Below are 15,406 nucleotides of genomic sequence, written 5' to 3' on the forward strand. Positions count from 1 at the left end.
TTCATCTCATTAGAAAAGAGCATGTTTCTAGGACCCTCTGGATCCTTCTATTTCCCCATTCTCCCATGCTTCTCCCCCAATAGGATGCCTTCCCCTCTGTCCCAGTTTCCTGGTAAGTGAAGGCTTTCATGGGACATGCCCCTTGGGCTAGTATGCAGATATAAGTGAGTATATACCATTTGAGTCTTTCTGCTTCTGGGTTAACTCACTCACTATGATCATTTCTAGCTCAATCCATTTGTCCACAAATTTCGGGAATTCCTTGTTTTTAATAGCTGAGTAGTATTCCATAGTGTATATGTACCACAGTTTCTTTATCCACTCTTCTACTGAGGGACACTTAGGCTGTTTCCATGTTCTGGCTATTATGAATAAGGCTGCTATGAACATGGTTGAGCAAATTTTCTTGTTGTGTGCTGGAGCATCTTCTGGGTATATTCCAAGGAGTGGAATAGCTGGGTCTTGAGGAAGCCCTATTCCCATTTTTCTGAGATAGCACCATGATAGATATTATGACAGGCAGATCTGGGCCCAGGGGTCCTGCTCAAACTAAGGCACCAGCCAAGAACAATATGTGCAGTAAAATTCAATCCCCTACCCAGATCTAGCCAATGGACAGGACATTCTCCACAGTTGAGTGGAGAGTGAGGTCTGACTTTCACGTGAACTCTGGTGCCTCATATTTGACCAAGTCCCCTGAATGGGGAGACCTGGTGGAACTCAGAGGAAGGATAGCAGGCTACCAAGAAGAGACTTGATACCCTATGATCATATACAGGGGGAGGAGGTCCCCCTCAGTCACAGTCATAGGGGAAGGGAGCAGGGGAAAAACAGGAAGGAGGGAGGACTGGGAGGATACAAGGATGGGCTAACAATTGAGATATAATATGAATAAATTAATAAAATATATTTTAAAAAGAAAAGAGCATATTTCTAATACAATAACAAAATAAAACATAATCAGATAGGAAAACAACAAAAAATAACATTGAAATCTGAGAAGCCAAATCAATAGAAAGAAAACAACCCTCAAAGAAGGCACAAGAATCAGAGATGCACACATTTATACATTCAGGAGTCTGATGACTGTATTAACTGAAATGCAGAAGACCTGGTTCAGACTCATGTGGGCCCTGTGTTTGCTACTTCAATTCCTGTGGGTTCATATGACCTTTAATTTAGAGGGCCTTGATTTCCTGGTGTCTTTTGTCCCCTCTGTCTACTCCAATCCTTCTGCTTCCTCTTCTGTGATGTTCCTTCAGCCCTAAGGGGAGGTATTTGATAGAGACATCTCCTTTAGAGATGTGTATTGCAAGGTTACCCTCACTGTGTGCTGTCTAACTACCATTTTCTACAGGAGGGAGAAACTTTCTGATGACTGAATAAGACACTGATTTATGAGCTTAGAGAAGTATTATAAGGAGTAATTGTACTGCTGCTTTTTTAAACCAGTAGGACTGCACTGTATCCTAGGTCTCTGATCTATCTAGTCTTTGATTATTGGTCGTCTAAGTGGTGTCAGGTATGGGTTCTATGACATGGAGTGGGCCTTGAGTCAAATCACACATAATTAATATTGTTTACTCCCACAAGGTTTTTGCCATAATTGTCCTAGCATATTTTGCACACAAGGCAGAGGGTAGATCAACATACACTGGGTTTTTTTTTTTTTTTTTTTTTTTTTTTTTTTTTTTTGGCCTTTCCCCATTTACGTTTTTTTCCGTTTAAGTTGGCTATAGGCTTGCTATGGCCTGCTTTATTATCTTTAAGTATGACTTTTATGCCTAATCTCTCCAAATCTTTTATCATCAAGGGGCATTGGGTTTTCTCAATGGGTTTTTTGCATATTATTAGATAATGATGTGGTTTTTTTCTTTCAATTTGTTTATATAATGGATTGCATTTATTGGTTTTTATATATGCAGTCATTCCTGTATCTCTGGGATGAATCTTACATGTTTATGGTGAGTCATATTTTTGATGGATTCTTAGATTCAGCTTGCAAGTATTTTATTGAGTAGTTTTACATCTATGTTCATCCGGGATATTGGTCTGTAATTTTTTTCTTTGTTGTCTCTTTGGGTGGTTTTGGGTATCACAGTAACTGTGGCTTCAGAGGATGAATTTGGCAGTGTTCTTTTTGTTTCTATTTTGTGGAATAATTTGAGGAGTATTGGCATTAACTCTTCTTTGAAAACCTAAAAGAATTCTGAATTAAAACCATCTGGCCCTGTTTTGTTGTTGTTGTTGTTTTGTTTTGTTTTTGTTTTTGTTTTGCTTTGTTTTGTTTTTTGAGAGACTGCTTCTGTTTTACTATAGTACATAAAGTCTACTTAAATTGCTCATCTGATCTTTATTTAGTTGTATAGGTGATATTTATTTAGAAAATTATCTATTTCCCTTAGGTGTTCTAATTTGGTGGAGTACAGGTTTTTAAAGTATGTCCTTATGATTCTCTATATTCCTTGGCGCCTATAGTTATGTCTCCCTTTTTTATTTCTGATTTTCTTAATTTGGATATTCTCTTTCTGCTTTTTGGTTAATATGGATAGGGGTTTATTGATCTTGGTGATTTTCTAAAACAAAACAAAACAAAACTTTTTGTTTCATTGATTTTTGTATTGTTCCCTTTATTTCTATTTTATTTTGGCTCTTGGTTTGATTATTTCTTGTCATATACTCCTTTTGGGAGTAATATTTTTCTTTTTGTTCCAGAGCTTTCATGTGTGATAGTATGTTGCTAGTACAAGATCTCTGCAGCTTTTTAAATTTTCAATGTAGGTACTTAATGATATGTACTTGTCTCTAAGAAATGCTTTTACTGTGTCTTATAAGTTTTGATATATTATGCATTGATTTTCATTCAATTGTGGGAAGTCTTAATTTCTTTCTTTTTGCTTTCTCATTCAATAGAGAATTGTTTGTTTTCCAGGTGTTTGCAAACTTTCTGTTTCTTCTGTTGTTGTTATTATCCAGATTTAATTCATGGTGATCTGATAGAATGCAGGGTGTTATTTAAATTTCTTGTATCTGTTGAGATTTGCTTTGTGTTTGAGTATGTGGTAAATTTTTTTGGGAAAAGTTTCATGAGGTGCAGAGAAGAATATATATTCTTTTGTTTTGGTGTGAAATGTTCTGTAAATGTGTGAGGTGTATTTAGTTTATAACATCTGTTAGCTCTAGAATTTATCTGTTTTGATTTTCTGTACATGATCTATCTATTGGTGGTATTGGGGTACTGAAGTCTCTCACTATTAGTGTGTAGTGGTCAATGTGTGATTTAAACTGTAAAAGTGTTTTATTTACAAAGTTGGGTACTCTTGTGTTTGAGGCATAGATGTTATAAATGAAATGTCATGTACTTTGTGCATATGTAGTGTTTGTCCCTATCACTTCTGGCTAATTTTGATTGAAGCCTATTTTGATAGATATTAAAATGGCTACACCAGCTTGGTTCTTAGGTTTATTTGCTTGGAATACCTTTTCCAAACACTTTACTTTGAGGTAATATCTCTGATGTTGAGGTGTGTTTTCAGATGCTGCAAAAGGATGGGTCATGTTCTCACATCCATTCTGTTAGTCTGTAGCTTTTTCTTGGAAGACTTGAAACCATTGAAACTGAGGGCTATTAATTACCAATGGATGCTGTTTCCTATGCATAACTGGATCCTTAAAAAGATAGTATTTAAAGAAGGTTGCAATTTTTTTTTAAATCACTATATCTATTGTTTTTGACTGATGAAATTTCCCCCTTCCTGAGATCATATATATACAGGTAACATTATATAGACTAAACAGATTGTGTTTATGTATTTAGTAATATATATTAAGTTAATACTAAATACTCATTTAGCATTTATCTAGTAATATGTGTGTGTGTATGTGTGTACATGAGATACACTGCTGTATAAGACCAGTTAAAGGAAAAGAGACCATGAATATGAGAATAAGAAAGGGGTGTATGGGAGGGGCTAGAGTCAGAAAAGAGAAGGGGAAATTATGTAAGTATAATTTCAAAAACTGTTACAAAATCACCACTATACTATAGACAGGTTGTTTCAGAGCATAGATTATTGAGATAACTTATTATGCAATATTTCACAGGTCTTAAAGTTTTCATCGAATCAGTTTATTATATTATTTCATTGTTATAAGTGTTCTACATCTAACTTTTAAAAATAAAATATCTATATAGAGGTTTGAGTTAAATAGCATCAAATTAATTCTATTCCTAATGTGTATCATTGAACATATAGAGATTTATAGTGTTTTTACAAATCTTGTTATAACTGCTTAATAATCTTGTAGTGAATTATATTATGAATTTGAGGATGTTATTTTTATCTCCTTCAGCATCACTAACATACATTGATTGTTTACTGCATGGTATCTACTACTAAAAGTTTACATCCATGTTCATTTAATGCTTTAAAAATAGTAAGAAAGCAATCAGTACAATTATCCCATGATACAGATGAATAAATTCATTCAAAATATGTTTGTCACATACACTTACTATATTATAGAAGTGTGCTTTAGTTTTCACTTTTAATCTCTTGTATAGTTTATTTTATTGGAAAAATATGGTTATTTTATCACTTTGAATCAAGAAGAAATATCACACAAAAACCAGTTATTTAGATGCTTAAAATTTTATCCCACTTCAAAAACAAGCATCATAAACAAACTGTAATCAAATGATATTTTGTTGGAACTGGAGAGATGGCTCAATGTTTAAGAGCACTTGTTGCTCTTGCAGAAGTTCTAAGCACCGAAAACACATGAAATAAATAATCCTAAAAGGAAATACTATGATAATGAACTATTAAATACAAGGTTCATATTTATATAGTAAATTAGAAGCATGTTAAACTTAAATCATATTCTACAGCTTCCTCAGCTTTCTGGCCTTGGCCAACTTAATTATTCTCCATTTTCACATACTTAGTAATCTTTTAAAATATCTACCCTACAGTATTGTAAAGATTTTAAAAAAATGTTTCATATAAAGCACTTAGGATGTTTTCTGAAATGTTGCAAAGACTTGGAGCTGATTAAAATCATAAGTGCTATAAATAATATAAGTGACTATAATAAAAAACATAAACCTCAGTTTATGAGCTCAGAATTATAATAAACAGTGCTGTATTCTGAAAAACACAGTAAATTTTATATGTTAGTAATTAGACAAATTTTTGCAAACCCATAGGTCTTTTAAACATAAGCACATGAGCACCTATGGGCAGCCACATGGATCCATAATGATATTCATTCTAGGAACCTATTATTACACTATGTTCTACAGTGTAAAAAGCTGTAGATAATATTATGTCAAATGTTAAAATAGACAGATTATCTTGGACTATTGAGATGGGTTCACTTCAATTACATGAATGTTTAAAAATCAAAGAATTATCTTATTGGTCGAAGTGAGAGATGTTACAGAAGAGTCAGAAATTGGCAGGACTTTGAATGAATTAAACTATATAAATAAACTAGGTGGTAAAGAAAAGCAAATGAGAAAGCTAACAGCTAATAAAGTAAAGGAGATCTGAACTCAGTATAACATTCACCAATAATTAAGTACTACAAAACATGAAAATGAAAGCATGCTTTTCCTAAAAGATTCTCAATAAGAATCCAGGATTACCAAAATCTTGATTTGGGCACTATGACACCCTATGTAAAATCTATATATTTTTTTATTTTGCCCTATGAAATTTATGAACTAATGAATAGATGATTTAAGTTTCTAAATGTATAACAATTTTATACTGTATTGAAAACTAATGCAATAATGTGTTATTTTATCAAATTTAAGTAGACCAGGAGGCAAATCTGAATGAGTTCCACAGAATATAAAAATTATATATCAGTTTATAAGCCACAGAAAAATAAAATTGAAAATAAGTTTAAATGAAGATGCAAAAGATATCATTTGATTAAATATGTTAATAATAAAGTTAATTCCTTAAATAAAGACATTCAAATACAAAGGTGAAACATCACTTACAGAATATTGAAGGCATGGGCCTTATGTAAGGGGAACAAATATGTTGCATGGTAAAGTACTTGTGAGTGGCTAAACTAATAGTAGAAGACAAATGAAAATCCTCAATTACTCTTGAAAAGAAGAAAATTTGGCGTTATAAAGAGATAAGCCCCTTCTACCGATAATGGACAAAGAGACAGTTTGTTGGTGTTGTTCTTATATCAGTCAGGGGCAGAGCAGATAGCAGTCCTTTGTTCATCCTCGCTTGATGCCTGGCTTGGAGGCCAGAGCTGTTTTATGTCTAGGACACATAAACATCAAATAAAAGAAAATCCAGGCAGCACAGCATAGGAAGAGGAAGAAAGTGACCTGCATTCTGCCACGCCACACCATACCATGCCAAACCATGCTGTGTCATGCTGTGCCTCATGGTGCAGGCAGGGAAAGATGCACACAGACCTGCCCTCTGCCCCATGACACAGGCAGGCCACAGACACACAGAGCTTCACCTTCTACCATGCAGAGCAGTGAGGGAGGGGAAAGACAAACAGATCTGTTGACTGCCATGCCACTGACAGAACTGCCTACTTATTGTCACGTCACACCACACATCTTAGACAGAACCTGCCAGTTGCACGGCCAGCCAACAGTGGGAGCCACCACAATCTGCAAGTATGTGCTGGACAAGTGGGAGAGAAAAAGAAGTGAAGTAACTTAAGCTTTATGAAGAGAAAATAAACTGGAGTCTTGAGGCTGGAGGGGGTAGCCTGTTGTGAGCAGCCAGCCCTGTCACCTGTGGCCATGGTGAGGTGCCAGCCTGAGCTGCCTCTGATGGCTGTACCTGGGTCAATGGCTATGCAGCAATGGCATGGGTTTGGTACTGATTTCCATATCTCATATTACCACTAGAGAGCATGGGGATGTCCCTAGTTGGGGCAGCCTCCAAACACCATGTGGGTGTCTAGGAGTTGTGCAGAAATGACCTGGCCCTTTCTTGGTGTGGATCTCTAGAAAGTTAGGCTCACTTCTTAACAGTGGCAGCACTGGGGAGAGTGGGCCCTGCTCCTTGCCCAGACAGCACTCTGGAAGTTGGGAAAACTGCCTACAGGGTCATAAGTCTTGCTCCTCACCAGCTGCTGCACTTAGGCGAGCAGGCCCTGCATCTAGCCTGGACAGCAATGCAGAGATAACCCTGGGGGCAAAAGCTTGGGAGAGATAGCCCCATTACCCCCTCTACCATGAAGTGGCCTGAGCATGGGAAGATGTTCTCTGCCCCCTCTCCCCTTGCCACTTGAGGCAGTAAGGAGAGCTGGCCCTGGGGTCATGAAAATCTATGAGCTGCCCATGCCTTTTGCAGGTTGCAGTACTCTGGAGAGTGGATCCTGCACTTGTATGGGCAGCACAGTAAAGCTGGACTTGGTGAGGGAGTGCAAGTGAACCAGCTCCAAAGGTGAGGGGAAAGGAGGGGGAGGGAGAGCTGGTCCCACCACTCCTGTGCTGTGAAATGGCATGGGTGCAGGGGTGATGCACTCTTCCCAACCCCCCTTGCCTCTTGTGGTAGTCTGTAGTGCTGGGCCCTAGAAAATGAGAGCAAACCCCCCTCACTGTCTGTATCACTTGGAAAAGGGTGAGAATCCAATATTGATGATGTCACAGAATCCAAATGACTCATTGCTATAAACATTTGAAAGGGAAGATGTGTGGACAGAGGGATATACTGTGAGATACACTGTGACATATTATAGTTTCCATGATGAGATGTTTTTCTACGCTTTGCTGTGTGTGTGTGTGTGTGTGTGTGTGTGTGTGTGTGTGTGTGTGTGTGTGTGTGTGTGTGTGTTATTTGAGGGGAGGTTGGAAGAGAGAAAGGTGAATATGAAAGGATGGTGAGTTGAGTGGTACTGGGGTGCATGATGTAAAACTCACAAAGAATCAATTATGTTTTTAAAAAGATAAAGGGTAAGCAAGACTAGGAGAATTAAATAAGCAGGGCATGAGAAAGCAGGGCAAATGAGAGAATATGGAGGGAAGCATAGCACTCTAGAAGCTTCCTAAAATATGTAATATATGACAGTCTTTGAAATGTAATTACCATGTAACAGAAAAGACTGCTGCAACTAGACCTGATACACTGTCAAGCAAAACCCTCAGTATGAGGAATAGACGGCATCATGTTGAGTCATTGGTTAATGGAGTAGCATAGAACTCCCTTACTTTGTAGGTTATTTGCAATGCTATTGGATACCCTTTACATCCTGACAATAAGGCTAGATGGTAAAAGACACCACTTACTGTCACTGAACATGGAAAAATTGAGCTGGTGCCCAACTGGAAGCTTCATTCTTGCTAACTAGCATGTATGCTTTTGGGCAGGAGTTTCCCAGATTCTTAAGGAGTCAAGAAATTCCAATTTCATCCAGCTGCAAATTTTTTAACCTATAACTAGGACAAACCTGTCTATACTGGTTTAAAAGTGACACAAATGTTATGGTAATGCATAAGCAGTTTTTTATTGGATTTAGGGCCCACTACATGAGATAGAACCAATAAATGACAGTGTCCAGGAAACTGAGACTAGATAGGTTATGAAACTATGAGAAAGCGTAATACAATCATTCTGCTCAAGAAATATAATAAAATGACTACTAATGCCCGTCAATCAGTACACTGCTCAATCAGAAAGGGTCTTTCTTGTAATGGATGGCAATTAACAGAGAGACAAACAACTGGACAACATATAGGTAATGAGATTTCTTGGAGCTCTCAGCTCTGAATTGGATGTCTTTATTAAAACTCTTCCCTCAAGGCCCAGCATCTGTGTGGAAAAGAATGTGGGTGACTCAGTGGAACAGTGTCTTGTGTCTTTTCAGACTCAACAAAGCTGACTTACATATGAACTCAAAGAGACTGTGAAAGCATGCACAGGGTCCACACAGGTTCAAGCCAAATACTGTCCCAGCTCTGAGAAGGGGGAGTGGACATGAGCTCTCATCCCTAACCAAGAAGCTACTTGCAATTGATAGCTTTGAGGAGAGGAAATTTTGGTTTCTGCCAAGGAGGGACACTGAATAAACCAGGAGTGGACCCATGCTCAGGAGTAACTGATTAACACAAATGGACTCTGTTTCTTTGTGTTGTCCTCCCCCCTTCCTTTTTAGAGTTTTTGTTTTGTTTTGGTTTCATTTGGCTTGGCTTGTTTTTTTGTTTTTGGTTTGTTTGTTTGTTTGTTTGTTTTGAGACAGGATTTCTCTGTGCAGCCTTGGCTCTCCTGAATGCATTTTGTAAACTAGACTGGCCTTGAATTCACAGTGATCTGCTTGCTTCGGCCTGGCTCAGTGCTGGGACCACTACATCCAGCTTGTTTTGTTTTGTTGTTTAGAGAATGAACATAGAAATATGGAGTTGAATAGGTAGGGAGGTGGGGGCATATCTGAAAGGACATTGAGGAGGGGAAATAATATGATCAAATTATATTTGATAGAAAGGTAAACAATAAGGAGATTAACAAAATGGAAAAACCATTAAGAAGCAAGTATAAGCTAACACCCATAATGTCTCAACAAACACAAAGAACTGCAGGTACTTGAGTAGATCTAGAGATGGCCAGAGAGATGGCCATCTTCAGAGAAGAGCAAACCAATTTGTTTTCCAGTGCCAAATGGTCATCCCTGAAGACATACTTACAAGTAACTTTATATGGACTGAGTAGGTTATATGTAGCAATGTGTGTGTGTGTATAGATATATAAATACATATAAATGCATGCAATAACAATGGATTTGAGGCAGACTGGGGAGGGGTATATGGTAGGTTTTGGACAGAGAAAAGAGAAGAAAGAAATGTAATTATGCTATAACAAAAGAGTGACAAAATATGTTATTAAAGTATAAATATCAACAGTAAGTATGGATAAATTGATTTAATTTATTACATTTTGTTATTTTATTTTATGTGTATGAGTGTTTTCTTGCATGTATTTATGTGCACTGTGTCCATACCTGGTGCCTGAGGAGATCAGAAGAGGGTGCCATATCACCTGGAACTGGAGTTATGTGTGGTTGTGAGCCACCACATAGTGCTGAAAACTGAACACAGGTTTTCTGCAAGAGCAGTAAGCATCTTAAAAGTTTAGATGCACCTTTAGTCCAACTTGTTTAATATTTAAATTGAAGGAAGGATGAAAGATAAGTTTTGATCATGAACAAATTAGGAAGGCTAAAAAAAACAAATGTACATTTAAAATGAAGAAATTACACAAATAAATGTTTTAAGGTCATTCAATGGACATCATTTTACTAATGAATTATAAAAGATAGGTAAAATACCATATTCTAGTCAGATGATAATTTGAGATAATTTAATAAGGTACAAATCTAAGGGCAGCACTAGCCACAAGGATAAAAGATTATACATGCTAAATCTACAGTTGTAATGGAAAATTCTTTCATAACTTCAATTAGAAAATATTTTTGATGTTATTTGTATAGCATCAGATTCTACAGAAAGAAGAAAACCATTTAGGAGTTAGTAGTAGAGTACTAACAAAGCTGTCAATTATTTAACAAAATCAAAGTAGCATTTTTTAACATTAAGTATATAGATGAATATCTAAGGCCTATTATTAAAAATATACAAGAATAAACGTAAAGAAAATTGAACAAACTGTTTAGTTCTGATTGTAAGCAGGTCTAGTGCTAATAAATCTAATGACATTTGCAGTACCAACAGCAGGTCCAAAAATGTCCAACAGTAAATTGTAAAGCATACTAACATAGTGACATATGCTAATAAATGTGTGTAGTTTGTACTGATCAAAATAAAACAATTATAAATTGTTTCATTAAATAATTTTTCAAACATATATTATTATTCAAACACTTTATCTCTATTTTAAGTAGAAACAAGGTAATAGAACCAGAAATTAGAGGTTATTACATAAATATTATTTAACATTTTGATGGAAATTTTATTTCTACTAATAACAGAAAATAATAAAATAAAACATATATTTATAGATAGATAAAGTGACAGAATTGTATCTGTTGTAGTATATAACTGAATATGTCATGAGGAGTTACTAAGAACATAGTGAAAAAGCAGTAAGTGATTCAGTAATATAACATGCTAGTACTATGCAGTGAGTTTTATCACCACAAAAATTGAACGTTGAAGCTTTACTAACTAGTATTTTGATTCTATTTGGAGATAGGTAGGGCCTATAAAGTGGAAATTAAGACATAATGAGTTAATTTAGAGGAATCTGATAGAATTAGTGTCCTTAAAAGAAGAAACGTCCAAGATCTCCCTCCAGTCAGTGAATGTATAAAGATTAGACAGACGTAACACAACCAAAGTAGCTTCAGAATAACATTCACCTTGTCAGCTCCCTGATATTGAATTTTCCTTATCTTAAAACTGTGTTATGTGATTATCTGTTAAGCCATTGGGTCTACAGTGTTTGTTTTTGCAGCTTGATCTGGCTAATATTAATTATATTAAGCAAAGTTGGTAAAAATCTCTTATAATTTGTACAAGTTTTCTGTACTTGCCTTCATTATATATTTGTACATATATATTTATATGAAATATTTTATCATAATGTTTTCTTCCCTCTGCCAGTCACTAAACACTTTTCTTTGATTCTGTTTTTGCTTTTAGTAGGCCTGGTTGTCTAGAACTCGCTATGTAGACCAGCCTAGTCTTGAATTCACAGTGAACTGCCTACCTCTGCTTCCCAAGTGGCAACATATATGAAAACGATTGTGTACTAAATAAATGCTTCAGAAATACTTAGATATAGGTCAAGAAAGGAGGAGTTAGTCATTTTTAAAAGTATCTTTGTTTTATTACCTTAGAAGAATAAAATTTGTGTCACCCACAGAAGTTAAAAATCAAAGCTTATAAAAAAATCATACCTGAGCTTCTTATAATGTTTGGCTGTAGGTCTCTAAGAAGAGAAGGAGGAAGAATTGTAGGTGCCAGGGGGATCAAAGATACCACAGAAAACCTTCAGAATCTACTAACCTGGTCTCAGAGAAACTGAACCAGGAAGCGTGCATGGGTCTGACCTAGGCCTTTTACATATACTTTATGGTTGTGTAGCTTGATGTTCTTGTGGGACTCCTAACATATGGAGCAGGGGCTGTCTCTGATTCTTTTGTCCGCTTTGGAGCCTCCTTTCTTCTTCTTGAGTTGCCTCATCTGCCTTAATATGAGGGGAAGTGCCTAGTTGCTACTCCACCTCCACTCCTCTTCTGTTTCAATCTCCAGAAAAAGGCAGACCTCCCAGGGATCCCAATCAAGCATGGTATATCAAGGTGAAACTAGGAGGTGAGAAGGGAAGGGAAACTGTGGTCAGGATATAATAAATGAGAGAATAAATTAAAAACCCTAAAAACTCTTACCCAAATTATTGCTTATAGACTATTACTCACTAAGGGAGGACTTTGTTTGCAAATTACATTTTGTGAAAAATTTTCACTGAAAATTGCTTTAAAATAAAGTGATTATGCTATGTAGAAAAGAAAAAGAGGCATTTAAGTAAAATCAGAATATAAAGTACTATTAATTTGAAAACAAAACAAAAATAACTGGATTATACACATGTACACACAAGATTATATTCTATTCATAATAGCAAGAAAATATTTAAAAACATAATCAGGAACAAATAAGCATAATCTGTAAAAAATAACCTATTAAAAACTGAGTTGGAAATTTATATGATTTAAATAAATACAAATATTTACTCTTATCACAGTGTACATTATTTCAATTGTTTTTAATCAATTAATGCAGAAATATACTTTCAAGTGAAATTCTATTGCAGTTTCTTTTTTATCATGCAGAATGATTTAATGATGATGTGAAAGCTGAAAAATGACAACAGATAGAAAACTTCAACAAAGCAGAAGGGGGGGAATTTACCAAATTTTGAAATTCATGATAGTGTTAAACAGAAAGAAATTAAAACTGAATTGTTGGTCAAGAAATGAAAAAGAATGAAACTTCAGATATGATATAATATTTATGAAGAGAATTTCATATCAGTGACATATATCATCCCAATATACCATAATTAAGCACAGAATTTGGACTCAGGAATTCTGAGTTCAAAAACTTAAGTCTATCATTTATTAGCCATTTGAGCTTCATCACCTTAGTCAGCTTCCCTGAATAATGCTTTCATGCTTTTAAAACAAAGGTAGTTTCAGATGTGTGTTTATTTCTTGTACCTGAATAAATTGCATTTGAGTAAAAATCTTGTATATGTACATATATACATATGTGTTTGTGTAAAATAAAAGAAAATTAAATAGAAATAATATATAATTGAATAGAGATTCATTTGAAGAAGAAATTCAAGATGCTTGTGAATTTAGCAAAGAAATCGTAAGTCCTAAAGCAAAAGTGCTCCATTTGTTTCTTAAAATTAAGTTCTGTTCAAAAAAATTTAAAGGACTGCAATTACAGTTGAATGATAACAATACCAGGGAAAGCATCTACACCATATGTACTGATATAATGAGAGCATTACCCAGAGTATCCAAAAACATAAAATAAGAGAAAAAGCCCAAGCTTTTAAATGAAAGGATGCTCATGATTGAAGTCTGGCAAAGATAATTTTAGTTGGTGATGGTGTAGGAGGTGATGAACCAAAAGTTCTGTTTAGGGCTAATTTAGAATATGATATGCCTATTAGCAGTGCAAGGAAGTTGTCGGGCAGGCTTTAATTAGCCTGCAGTTCTGTCTAAAATTCTTTTTCCTTTTCCATTCCTTTCAACCTTAGAGGTTATTTGAAATGCCTCCTCTTCAGGAAACCTCTCCCTGACATTGCCACCCTAAGTCAAGTCCCCTATCTCTGCATTATTTCTTCCTTCTAATTATCCTTCCCAACATCATTAAGCACTTGTCCATGCAAGTCAGTAAGACATATTGAGAAGATTTCAACCTTTACTAGGACCTTTGTATCTGGGCTTCATTTCAAATGTTTTTCTCTAGGCCCTGGACGATAGTTAAGGGGAAGGGTGTCTTATTCTCTGCCATAATGGAATTAGAGTTCTCAGAATATTCAGCAATGTATAAACAATACTGGTGCAGAATGCTATCCTTCGAGCGTAATAGTCATTAACCATCTTTATCAGAAGCAGTTTTGAGTACTTGCATGTATACTCAACATATGAAACTTGTTCACGTTCTTTAGTGGCTAAAGGTTGCAGAGAGAGGTCTGAAGATCATAGCCCAAGAATTCATGCATTTCTTCTTACACTTCCCTCCCAGTTCTATGTAGTTTTGTTCCATCTGTGTGTGTGTGTAGTATTTGGAGAAGATGCACTATATAGAGTGTGAAAGGTAAAATGGAAGGGAGACTCTATCTGTCCAGGTACAAAGAAACTATCATCCAGGCTGAAGAAAGTGTGGTTTACCTGCTTTGAACTAACCACACTTCTGTGAGTAAACCTTAACCCATGCTCTGAAGATAAGTCCAATAAACTAGACTCAACTTGAACTTGGGTGGAATCGTACTTTCATCTGCTGTAGTTGCACTACAAATGAATGCAGATTTATTCATGTCTCTCCAGTGAAGGTACAGGCATCACGTAGAGTTTGAACAAGAACACTCCAGAAACAAAGATGAACTTGGGAGGAAAAATTTTATGATTCTTACTTTGGGTAATAATGTATGCAACTGTGACTGGACAGTTTGATGGCAGAGCATCTTTACTGGGGATTCAAACATGTCCTTTCCCCAGTTTGTGATTGATGATGTCACTTTTTGCTATGGTGGTGATTGCATGAATCTTACTGTGGGTAGTAGGATGTGTAAAAATAAACCATCTGGAGGTGCAGTGTCCATTTGGAGAACCTTAGGATGGTGATCTTCTTTTACATGGCCCAGAGTAGTATGCTAGTTAAGTGGAATCTGCTGTGTGAATATGGAGGTGCCCTAAAACTGTTGAAGGAATAGAGACTATATTGCCACAGCATTAATAGAAAGAAAGTGCACTATTGGTGTGGCTCCTGTTATGCAATGAGGCTGAAGAGGAGACTGGGGGAAATTGTGCAAAGGAGGAATTACAGTGTTAAAACAATGTTGTCCTTTGTAATGACCTCTTATTTATAAGGTAAATTGGGTCAAAAGATGATGAACTACAGATGTTGATTTCCTGTTTCTCATGGCTGGGGCAGAAAGAGAAAGAGTACAAATCAGAACTGTGTTAAATAGGCCATCATGGGGTCAAAAAACATAGAATCTGCACATAGAGTAAAACAATGAAGAAGAAAACAAGGTAAAGGTGATGGATGAAAGATAATTCCTCAGATCTGGCTTTTGATACTGAAGAGGGCAAAATGAATGATTCAGTGTGCAGATAGGGACTAAATAATAGCCCAGTACAAGAAGTTATATGATAA

General features: G+C 35.8%; 1 non-coding gene across 1 annotated transcript; it reads left to right on the top strand.

Annotated features, from left to right (window-relative positions):
* Positions 1-6,165: 6,165 nt before the first annotated feature.
* LOC127186038 (small nucleolar RNA SNORA48) lies at positions 6,166-6,306 on the top strand. Its single transcript, XR_007830292.1, has one exon. It is a non-coding gene; the product is annotated as a small nucleolar RNA SNORA48 (small nucleolar RNA).
* The last annotated feature ends 9,100 nt before the right edge of the window (positions 6,307-15,406 follow it).

This window comes from Acomys russatus, chromosome X (assembly GCF_903995435.1).
Source record: "Acomys russatus chromosome X, mAcoRus1.1, whole genome shotgun sequence".
Classification (NCBI taxonomy): domain Eukaryota; kingdom Metazoa; phylum Chordata; class Mammalia; order Rodentia; family Muridae; genus Acomys; species Acomys russatus.